The sequence below is a fragment of the Balaenoptera ricei genome, chromosome 1 (genome assembly GCF_028023285.1).
Source record: "Balaenoptera ricei isolate mBalRic1 chromosome 1, mBalRic1.hap2, whole genome shotgun sequence".
NCBI classification, from domain to species: domain Eukaryota; kingdom Metazoa; phylum Chordata; class Mammalia; order Artiodactyla; family Balaenopteridae; genus Balaenoptera; species Balaenoptera ricei.
The window spans coordinates 81,721,987-81,733,036 of record NC_082639.1 but is presented as its reverse complement, the minus strand read 5'-3'; the positions used below and the strand labels follow the sequence as shown (position 1 = coordinate 81,733,036).

The 11,050-nt window shown below is 40.6% G+C and overlaps 1 non-coding gene across 1 annotated transcript; it reads right to left on the bottom strand.

Annotated features, from left to right (window-relative positions):
* Window positions 1–10,306: 10,306 nt before the first annotated feature.
* Window positions 10,307–10,409, bottom strand: LOC132354607 (U6 spliceosomal RNA). Its single transcript, XR_009499346.1, has one exon. It is a non-coding gene; the product is annotated as a U6 spliceosomal RNA (small nuclear RNA).
* Between the last annotated feature and the right edge of the window lie 641 nt (window positions 10,410–11,050).

Genomic DNA, 11,050 nt, shown 5'->3' with positions numbered 1-11,050 from the left:
GCAAATAACATCAAAAACCTTAGAGTTATACTTGATGCCTCTCTTCTAATCAAGTTCCACATCCATATCCTGGTGGTGGCTGTATTTTTTTTTTTTTTTTTTTTTTTTTAGGTCACAGCACATGGCTTGCAGGATCTCAGCTCCCCAGCCAGGGACTGAACCTGGGCCATGGCAATGAAAGCCCAGAATCCTAACCACTAGGCCACCAGGGAACTCCTGTGGTGGCTGTACTTTTATACATATATGTAGATAAAATATCTGATCACTTCTCATGCCCTGGTCTAAGCTACCATAATCTGTTACCTGGATCATTGCATTAACCTCTTAGCAGTTCTCTCTGTTTCAAACCTTGCACTCCTACAATCTATTCTCCACACAGTCAGACTGATCTTTTAAAAATATGTCAGATAATGTCACTTCTGTCCTCAAAACCCTTCAATGGCCGAAGTTCCCACCATAGCCTATGAAGCCCTACAGGGTCTGTCCCTGCCACTATGTTTCTCTGACTTCATCTCCTCTCATTCCATCCCTTCCTCATTCTACTCCAACTTTCTGGCCTCGAAGCCATGCCTATCTTGGAGCTTTTGCACTATTCCCTCTGTCTTGATAGCTCATCCCCCAGATATTCATGGAATGTGCTGCTTTACTTCTTTCAAGTCTCTATTCAATTGTCTTCCTTTCAGAAAGGCCCTTCTTAACCACTCCATCTAATACAGAACACTCCATCACTCTCTATTCCCCATAGACTGCTTTTTCTACAAAGCATTTATTACCACCTAGCAATTATCAATTTATTTGTTAGTTTTTTAATAGTCTGTCTGCCCTCCCTACAGCAAGCACTCCCTTAAGGAAAGGAGGGACATTATCTGTTGCAGTCACTGCTGTATCACCAGCATGAAGAACAGAGCTTGGTATGCAATAAGTTGAATGATAAATGAAATGAGAATAATATCATGATAGGCACATGATAATCTCTGATCATTTATTCTGATTATCCCATTTATCAATTGGTATGTAACAATCTACCTCAAAACAGAGGCTTAAAATAATATCATTCATTTATTTTGCTGTGAATCTGTAATTTGGGCAGGTCTCAATTTGGACAGCTTAGCTCTGGTCCATTTGCTAAAGCAGCTCAACTGGGGCCAGAAGGATCCACATTCAAGATGGCCCATTGACATGGCTGGTAATTTGGGCTTGCTGTTGGCTAGGAGCTTGGTTCCTCTCCATGTGGGCCTCTCTATGACTTCCTCGCAGAATGGTGACTTGGTTCTTAGACTGAGAGTTCCAAGAGAACAAGGTAGAAGTGCATGGCATAGTGTGATTTCTACAGTACTCCACTGGACAAGGCAGTCACAAAGGCCCACCCAAGCGGAGAAGAGGCATGGACTTCGCCTCTTACCCAGTAAGTGGCATGGTTCTAGAAGCACATGTAGAATGGGAGAGATTGTTACAGACATCTATTAAAAATACAATATTCTAGGGACTTTCCTGGTAGTCCAGTGGTTAAGACCCTGTGCTTCCACTGCAGGGTGCATGGGTTCGATCCCTGGTTGGGGAAGCAGTGTGGCCAAAAACAAAAAAAAACAAAACAAAACAATCGTCTATGCTAATTAAACCAATTTTTGAGAAACCATAAAATAATTATAACAACAAATATATTGGTGTGTATGGAACTGTGCTACATAATAACTGTACTTTTTTGGGGCTCATGTTACAAGTTATGCTTAGAGTATCTCAGAAAAAAGAAATATTCAATTTCTTTCTGGTCTTCCCCTCTGGTCCTACCTTCTGTGTGGCTCTTTTCCAGCTTCTATAACCACCTCTTTAAAAGGGACTTCAACCAGGACTGAATTCTTGCTCTTTTCTTTCCTCTACTATTAAAAAATTATATTAAATAAAATTTAAAATAGCAATTAAAAAGTCAATAAATGTATTCTGACCACACATCCCAAACGTTTTCTTAACTGTCTTCATTTTCAAATATTCCTTCTTTTGTGTAGTTGGATACGCATGATTGTTCATCTTTTAATTTCACGTGAGGTATTTTTTGATGTTTATAAGTTTACAGTTGATTATGGGTAGTTTGGTATTGCTTGCAGTGCCTCTGTGCACCAGAAGGAGGATTGCACTCAGAAAGCTGCCAGAGGGGCTTCCCTGGTGGTACAGTGGTTGAGAATCCGCCTGCCAATGCAGGGGACACGGGTTTGAGCCCTGGTCTGGGAAGATCCCACATGCCGCAGAGCAACTAAGCCCATGAGCCACAACTACTGAGCCTGCACTCTAGAACCCATGAGCCACAACTACTGAGCCCACGTGCCACAACTACTGAAGCCCGCGCACAGCATCAAAGACCCAACACAGCCAAAAATAAATAAATAAATAAATTTATTAAAAAAAAGAAAGAAAGAAAGAAAGCTGCCAGAAGATAAAGCTGTATTTCAAGAGAGAAAGGCCAGTAGGGAAATGAACAAATGACTTTCTCCTCTCTGTCCAAGTGTACCTGAAGAAGGGCACAGCTACTGGCTACTGTCCCAAAATATGGGAAGTACGGGAGGAGGATGCAAATGAAAAGCTGGGGGAAGTTTTTAAAGATTCCTCTATTTCCACTAACAGAGGGGCAGGAGCAGGTCAGTTTTAGGGTTTGTGCATGTGTGTCTGTGTGTATGTTTCAGGTGGGGTAGGGAGGATAGGGAGGAATGCCTCAGGGAGAGAACGTGGGTAATGACAGTCAGTAGGTGTCAGTAAGCAACTTCACAAAAAAACAAAACAAAAACAAAACAGGAAGTAAGCACAGGACTTCATAGACATTATACAGTTCATATCCATGTGCACTTCTATGTTTGGCCCTAAAATATGAGATGACCTATATGTGTGCCACAACTGTCCTTTGTATTTCAATCTTCTATAATACACAGATGGACATTCTGCCTCCAGCACGGAATTGACTGTATCGCCTAGGCCCACTGTCTCCTAATTTTTGCCCCATCTCTTTAACCCATTAATACCTGTTGCCACTCTTTGGTTGAGATAAAGACCAGCTTAGTGTGGGACACCTTTTCAAGAATATCTGAGGTTCAGTTGTAGCGACTTTGTATGTTCTGAAGACCTTAAGTGACTGAATCACTTCTGGGATAGCTTTAAATTTGAAACCACCAAACCAGAAAGACTCCAGACCATTATGGGCCCCAGGGCCAGGGTAGTGTCAAAGAGGGAGAATGGGCTTTAGTATCCGCACAATGTTCATTAGCACCATAGTCATTGAATAGACAATTAGTATTTTCTCAATTTCTGTAAAGTGTTATATAAATGCAGCTTCGAGACCTGTTCTCCCACCCTACCTTCCCCCATAGAAAGCTGCCTGTCCCAGGCCCCTGCCACGTAGGAATCCTAAATCCATCACTAGTTCCTTATCTGCAATGACCCAACAACATTTGGCTTCCTGACTTGGCTTGATGATTACAGTCTTATCTTCGGTTTTTGAATGGGTGCAATTGAGAGTCTTTGAACTTTGCTAAACTTCAAGTCTCATACAACCAATGTAATTGTAGTGTTTACATTGGAATAACAGGTTCTGATCAGCATTAGTATGGGTACTTAAGTGTAGTTTTAACTTCTTTGCTTTTAGTTCACTGTGCGTACTTTGGCCATTTAATCATGGAAGTAATCATTAAAACATGGTGTCATCCCAGTCATAGTGAAGTAAAGGCCCAGTCCAAAAAAAAAAGTCTAAAATGGCTCTTTGCTTTATTTTTTTTTAATTTTTATTTTATATTGGAACATAGTTGATTAACAATATTGTGTTAGTTTCAGATGTATAAAATGGCTCTTTGGTTTAAAACCACAAGTATAAGAATAATTTTTCATCTGCCAAAAGTATAAAATTAACATGACTTTCTAGATAGAAGACTTTTAAAATTTTGCTGTTACCATTAATTGACACATTTGTTAATGAATCATAAGTCCTTTTTCCCAGAGCAAAGTAAGTTTTTTCTCTGTAACAGAGTAGATAACTTTTTTTTTTCCTACCAGAATTCTTCTCAAGGAGAGCACTTGAGAAGAAAATACTTGGTTAAGGTGCTGGTGTGAAGAGTGAGATCCCAAGGACATGTTCAAGCATCAAGCTTGCTAAATTGCTATGCAGAAAGCCAGGTGAAGAATTTGCTTTGCTTCTGGAAGGGAGTAGGGTAGATGAGAGAGAATGGAAAGCAGAGAGAGAAAAGTGAAGCTTTCTACGAATTGACCTCTCACCATGATCCCACATATCTTCAGCGAAGTCTACTAAAATTCACAAAATGTTGGTGGAAGTGAATTTCTTGTGAAAGCTCATGAAGGGCTGAGTTCTGGGAAGGCATTAATGAAAGAGGAACAAAACAGCAAGCCCCAAAATATGAGCCAAAGGCAGAGATGGCCATGAAATCAGAAGCCACTGGGAATTAACAGAAACCTTGATTAGGACATTGTATTTTACAGATCTCAGAAACTGAGGGATTGAGCTCTCTGAGAGGAAAGGGGGTTCCCCAGCTGAATCTGAACTAATCCTCAAAGAGAATTTTTTATGGAAGGTAGAGGACTGCCTAACACGGATTGTCAAACCTGACAGTTCCTGTCAAAAAGAAGGGTAATTGTTGCCTAACTTCATAATTTGGAAATTTAAACCCATGTAATAAGAATTGGCTTTTTAAAAAAATTAATTTATTTACTTATTTATCTTTGGCTGCATTGGGTCTTCCTTGCTGCACACGGGCTTTCTCTAGTTGCGGCGAGCAAGGTCTGGTGGCTTCTCTTGTTGCTGAGCATGGGCTTCATTAGTTGTGGCACGTGGGCTCAGTAGTTGTGGCTCGTGGGCTCTAGAGCCCAGGCTCAGTAGTTGTGGCACACAGGCTTAGTTGTTCCGCAGGATGTGGGATCTTCCCAGACCAGGGCTCGAACCCGTGTCCCCTGCATTGGCAGGTAGATTCTTAACCACTGTGCCACCAGAGAAGTCCCAAGAATTGGCTTTTTTGTATTACCTTAAAGAATCTACTAATTGTGTTTTTTAAAATTTTCTCTTCCATCTCCAAAATTTTGGAGAAATATATCTCATTTTTAAGCAGTTAACTGGGGCTTAAGAATGGAATTCTGATATGCCCAAGTATCAACTTTGATAAATCTCCCCAGAACTGATTTATGTTCTGCTCTATTATAATTTACTCTATTCCTCTGCACCTTGTTTCTCTGGGGTGAATGTTAAGCTGTACCTGTGAAGGCCTAGGTTTTAGGGTGAGCAGCTTCTAGATTTCAGCATGGCTCCAGGGCTTATTATCTCTCTGAGACCCAAATTCTTTTTTTTTTTTTTAACATCTTTATTGGAGTATAATTGCTTCACAATGGTGTGTTAGTTTCTGCTTTATATCAAAGTGAATCAGCTATACATACACATATATCCCCATATCTCCTCCCTCTTGCTTCTCCCTCCCACCCTCCCTATCCCACCCCTCTAGGTGGTCACAAAGCACCGAGCTGATCTCCCTGTGCTATGCAGCTGCTTCCACTAGCTATCTATTTTACATTTAGTAGTGTATGTATGTCCATGCCACTCTCTCACTTCGTCCCAGCTTCCCCTTCCCCATGTCCTCAAGTCCATTCTCTATGTCTGCGTCTTTATTCCTGTCCTGCCCCTAGGTCCTTCAAAACCATTTTTTTTTTTTTTTTTAGATTCCATATATATGTGTTAGCATACAGAGTTTGTTTTTCTCTTTCTTCTTCTTTTTTTTTTTTAATTAATTTATTTATGGCTGTGTTGGGTCTTCGTCTCTGTGCGAGGGCTTTCTCTAGTTGCGGCGAGCGGGGGCCACTCTTCATCGCGGTGCGCGGGCCTCTCACTATCGCGGCCTCTCCTGTTGCGGAGCACAGGCTCCAAACGCGCAGGCTCAGTAGTTGTGGCTCACGGGCCCAGTTGCTCCGCGGCATGTGGGATCTTCCCAGACCAGGGCTCGAACCCGTGTCCCCTGCATTGGCAGGCAGATTCTCAACCGCTGCGCCACCAGGGAAGCCCTGTTTTTCTCTTTCTGACTTACTTCACTCTGAGCCCCAAATTCTTTATCTGAGAAATGGCAATAATAATAGTACCTACCTCCCAGAGTTACAGTGAGAATTAAATGAATACTCAATGTTCATTCTTATTAGCAGTACTGATGGAAATATTAATGGAAATACATATAAACCCAGTTTCTATGCTAATGTTTCATAATCTTCTTAGTGTTCAGGTTTATCTCTTGAAATGGATAGGGGGAAAGTGTCAGTGTGTCAGTGTACCTGAACACAAAAGGAGTTTCTCCTGAATAGAGCTAGACATAAACAAGGTAGGCGCAGACAAATGATAACAAGGGATTTTTCAGAATACCACAGCCTGAAGGCTCCATAGTTACCAAATGCCTCCTCAGCTCTTGCCTAATATTCCGTGATCAGAAATCTAGTCATTCGGGCTTCCACAACTACTGAAGCCCACGTACCTAGAGCCCGTGCTCTGAAACAAGAGAGGCCACTGCAATGAGAAGCCCGCGCACCACAACGAAGAGTAGCCCCTGCTCCCCGCAGCTAGAGAAAGCCCACGCGCAGCAACAAAGACCCAATGCAGCCAAAAGTAAAATAAATAAATTAATTAATTAAAACACACACACACACACAAGAAATCTAGTCATTTAAGTAAAGGCTTGAATTCCCTGACGGTCCTATGGTTAGGACTCCACGTTTCCACTGCTGGGCCCCAGGGTTCGATCCCTGGTCAGGGAATGAAGATACCACAAGCCGCGTGGTGTGAGCAAAAATTAAATAAATAAATAAGTAAAGGTTTTATTCAAATGTAAATACAAATACTGCTGGTAAAGATAACCATGGAGTGAATAATTTTAAACCTTCCTTTCTTTTTTTTTTTTCTTCCTTTCTTAAGAAGAGGTTTTGAATGAGATTATGAAGGAGAAAATATGGGGGCAATGAACAGACTTCTGATAATCATAAAAAGAGAGAAAAAGTTAGAAAATTGAGAAGAGGTGGGCCTCAAAGACAAACTTGAAGGATTTAGTGATTCAAATGTTAATAGTTAAGAGAGTCTGTTTGCAAAATCCTGATAATGTAGCAGATTATGAATGTGGGCAATGTTAGACAAGCCAACATGGAGAGTGGATATTTCAGCCTGTGGGTGTTGTCTTCGAAACCAGAGTGAGTGGTTAGGTTTGCTTTCCTCTCACTCTTAAATTGCTTAACCTCACCACCGGAATTTATCTGGGCTAATTTCTCTGGAAATTCATGTGGTCTTGGAAATTGAGAGCTAGAACTGAGGATAACAGTGAGTGCACTGGCCACTCAGACCTGGGGCTCTTGGCTTTGAGGTAGTTTCCGTGATTTCACCAGAGACTTGGGGACTAAGCATACACAGGAGATCTATTCAAGACTAAAAAGATTCCCTAGAACATGGACTTGTCAGGAGTCAGACAAGCCTAGGTTTGCATCCTGACTCAACGGCTTACTCATTGTGTGACTTTAAGCAAATTACATAACTGCTCTAAACCTCAGTATCATCATCTGTAAAACAGGATTAATAATACTTACCTCATAGGGTTGTGAATATTAAATAATACAGTTCATGTGAAGTGCCTAGCATTATATTTGGTGCATAGTAAATGCCCATAAAATATAGGCTTTTTGTAATTACTTTTATATGGAGGTATGATGGTTTGTCTTACTTGGCTAGGCTATGCTATCTATTTATTCAGTCAAACATTAATGTAAGTATTGCTGCAGTGGTATTTTATAGATGTGGTTAACATCTACAATCAGTTGGCTTTAAGTAAAGGAGATGACCTTGATAATATGAATAGGCCTCATCTAATAAGTTGAAGAACTTAATAGCAAAAACTGAGATTTCTTGGAGAAGAAATTCTGTCTCAAGTATGTAGCATAAAATCATGCTTGAGTTTTTAGTCTGCCAGCCTGCCCTACAAATTTTGGACTGAGGACTGGACCATCAACTCATGCCTGAGTTTCCAGCCTGCCAGTCTGCCCTGCAAGATTTCACATTAGCCAATCCCCACAATCACATGAGCCAATTCCTTAAAATAAAGGAATTGTTTGTGTGTGTGTATTCTACTGGTTCTGTTTCTCTGGAGGACACTGACTGATACATGGGTTGTACTATGGGCATAGATCAACGCAAGAGGTTTAGAAAATCCAGTTGAGAGAGTGGAAAGAAGGAGAGAGGGCAAGAGAGGTTCTAAGAAAAATAGGATCCTCTAAACAGCTCCAGAGACCCAATTAGAATTTCCACAGGAAGTGGGAGTCCCTCAACTAGTGTGCAACCCAAAGTGGCTGCACAAAGCTGGGCCTGGTCCCCCCAGAGGAACTTCTACTCGCTCTTACTGAGGATCTTCTTCCACTCTGAGTTGTTTGCTCAACCACACCCCTTCCTCTGTGGTCCTATGGAATTCACTGGGAGGAGGCGTCAGAGGTGCTTCTTTCCTCCTGGCTCAGGGACTGAGGACTGAAAGATGCTGTACCACAGTCATTGCAGGAACCCTGGCCCTCTCAGCCTCCTGTTCCTTAGTGGCTCTGGAGAAAAGTCAGATGGGAACAAAAATCTCCTCCAACCCCTAAGGATTCCAAGGATGGACTCTTTCCTGCTGTGTGTCACTTACTGACTGTTACATGTTTCCAAAAATACTACAGATATAACATAGTGATTGGAATCAGAGTTGGAAGTTCCTCTCTTAGAGTCCCAAAGGGCACCCAGCTATTAATTAAAACTCAGATAAAATAACTGCTGCTTCTGGGCAATGAAGCAGTTAATTAAGCAGAATTTGTTTAGATAATACTCATATTAAAGATTCAGATTTTTAAAATTCAACTTGTCAAATGACTCAAGAACCATTCATTTCATACTCTGCTTAAAATTACTTAAAAATCAAGGCATTACTATGCTTTGAAGACCATCTGAATAAAGGGAAACCTAACAGGCACAGTACCAGTGTGGACTGTCTCAGTGAGAAGCTTTTCTTCGTATTACAAACATCAAATGCTTAGCTGATCAAACATGGCCAATTATACACACTCTTTTGTCTCGCTTAAGTTTCTTGCACCATGGGTAACTTTCTAACCTATCATTAGCATTTTCTACTTCCATCTATTCCCCCTACTTCCATTGTTTCACCTTTCTGAAATTCCAGTTTTATCAGATCATGATTAATAATGAGCTTCCTCTGATTTAAACCTGAGTACATAAAACAGTAATATCTATATTTTCTAATTAAAATTCTATAAAACTTTCTTCCCATGTAAAAAGTGTTTCCAAAGATAGATCAAGATCATTACAATATCAGTGGATATTTATTGGAAATTATGTCATTGTTTTGGACAAACTAATTCTGAAAAAGTTTGAGCTGAGTTAGGAACAAATTACGTCCCATCAGGTGTTCATATGTTTCCCAGCTCCTACTCAAGGGTAGGGAAAAAGGGTCTGTGGACAAGATTAAACATGGAAAGATGTTATCCTTAGGATACTCAAGAATTCACTAAGCCAAAAAGCCCAAAAGGAAGTGATAAGGAAGGAGAAATTAATCAATGTGTGAAAACTGTTGATAAAATCTTGGATGACTCACCTGAGGAATCAAATTGAAGGGTCAGAATGGGTAGACAGTGAAACTGATGACCATGAAACTGAAAGACCAGAATGAAGAGGCAAGTATTGAGTAGATATTGATGAAGTTTTGTATTGGTAGAAATATGTTTCATCCTATTTTCCATGAAAGAAATAATTTGAGGAAGAATGAAGCTGTAAAATCATAGAGAAAATGTTGTTCATTTGACCAAAATCTGAGTTTTGATCTCATTTGTATCTCTGCCTACTCTGTGTCTACATCCAGGTGGCTCAATGTGTTTGGGGTAAAAGCACAACCATGCTGACTGCTCTCATTTTAAATTTGTGACTATGTACTTCAAGTGGGCCATTGATGATGCCTGGCAATCATATTATATTTCTGTAGTGAATTTATTTTTTCACTCTCCTAGACAACTATTTCATACTTTCCTATTAGCTACATCTTCCTCTTCTTCCTCTCCTTCTTCTTCTTCCTCTTCTTCTTCTTCTTCTTCTTCTTCTTCTTCTTCTTCTCCTTCTCCTTCTCCTTCTCCTTCTCCTTCTCCTTCTCCTTCTTCTTCTTCTTCTCCTCCCCCTCCCCCTCCCCCTCCCCCTCCTCCTCCTCCTCCTCCTCCTCCTCCTCTTCCTCTTCCTCTTCCTCTTCTTCTTCTTCTTCTTCTTCTTCTTCTCCTTCCCCTTTTTAATGAATGCTTCACAAATTTGCATATAATCCTTGCACAGGGGCTATGCTAATCCTCTCTGTATTGTTCCAATTTTAGTATATGTGCTGCCAAAGCAAGCATTCTCTTAGCTTCTGAAATTGCCAGTACTGTCTCCACCCTCACTCTCAGATGACTTCTCCTCTTGTTTCACTGAGAAATTATAAGCACAATCAGAAAAGTATGTCCACAAATTCCCAGCATCTCTACCCACCTAAACACTTTTGTGTACAGATACCCTGCCTTTTCTCTTGTAACAATGGATGAATTGCCCATGATTCCTTCTGAGGCTAACTCTTCCACGCCAGCACCTTACTCTGTGATATTGTTCCAGTAATTCTCTCCCTTCTCTCCTGCACCCTCAATTTCCCCTTTCTGATAGATCTTTCCCATTAGCATCCAAACAAGATGTTATTTATCTCACTTTAAAAACAAACAAAAAACACTTTCTTACAACTACTCCTCCATTCTTCACCTTTCCTTTACAGCAAAGCTCTTTTAAAGGTTTGTCTGTTTCTCTGATTCCATTTTCTTTCCTCTTATTTTTTTCTTGGTCCCACTCCAGTCAGGCTTCTGCCTACACTGTTCCATGGAAACATCTCATGGTCACCAATCATTTCCATTTTGCTAAATCCAATGGTCATTTCTCTTTACCCATCAATAGCAACTGACTCAGTATTCTTGAAATACTTTTTTTCTCTTGGCTTCCCAGACACTATAC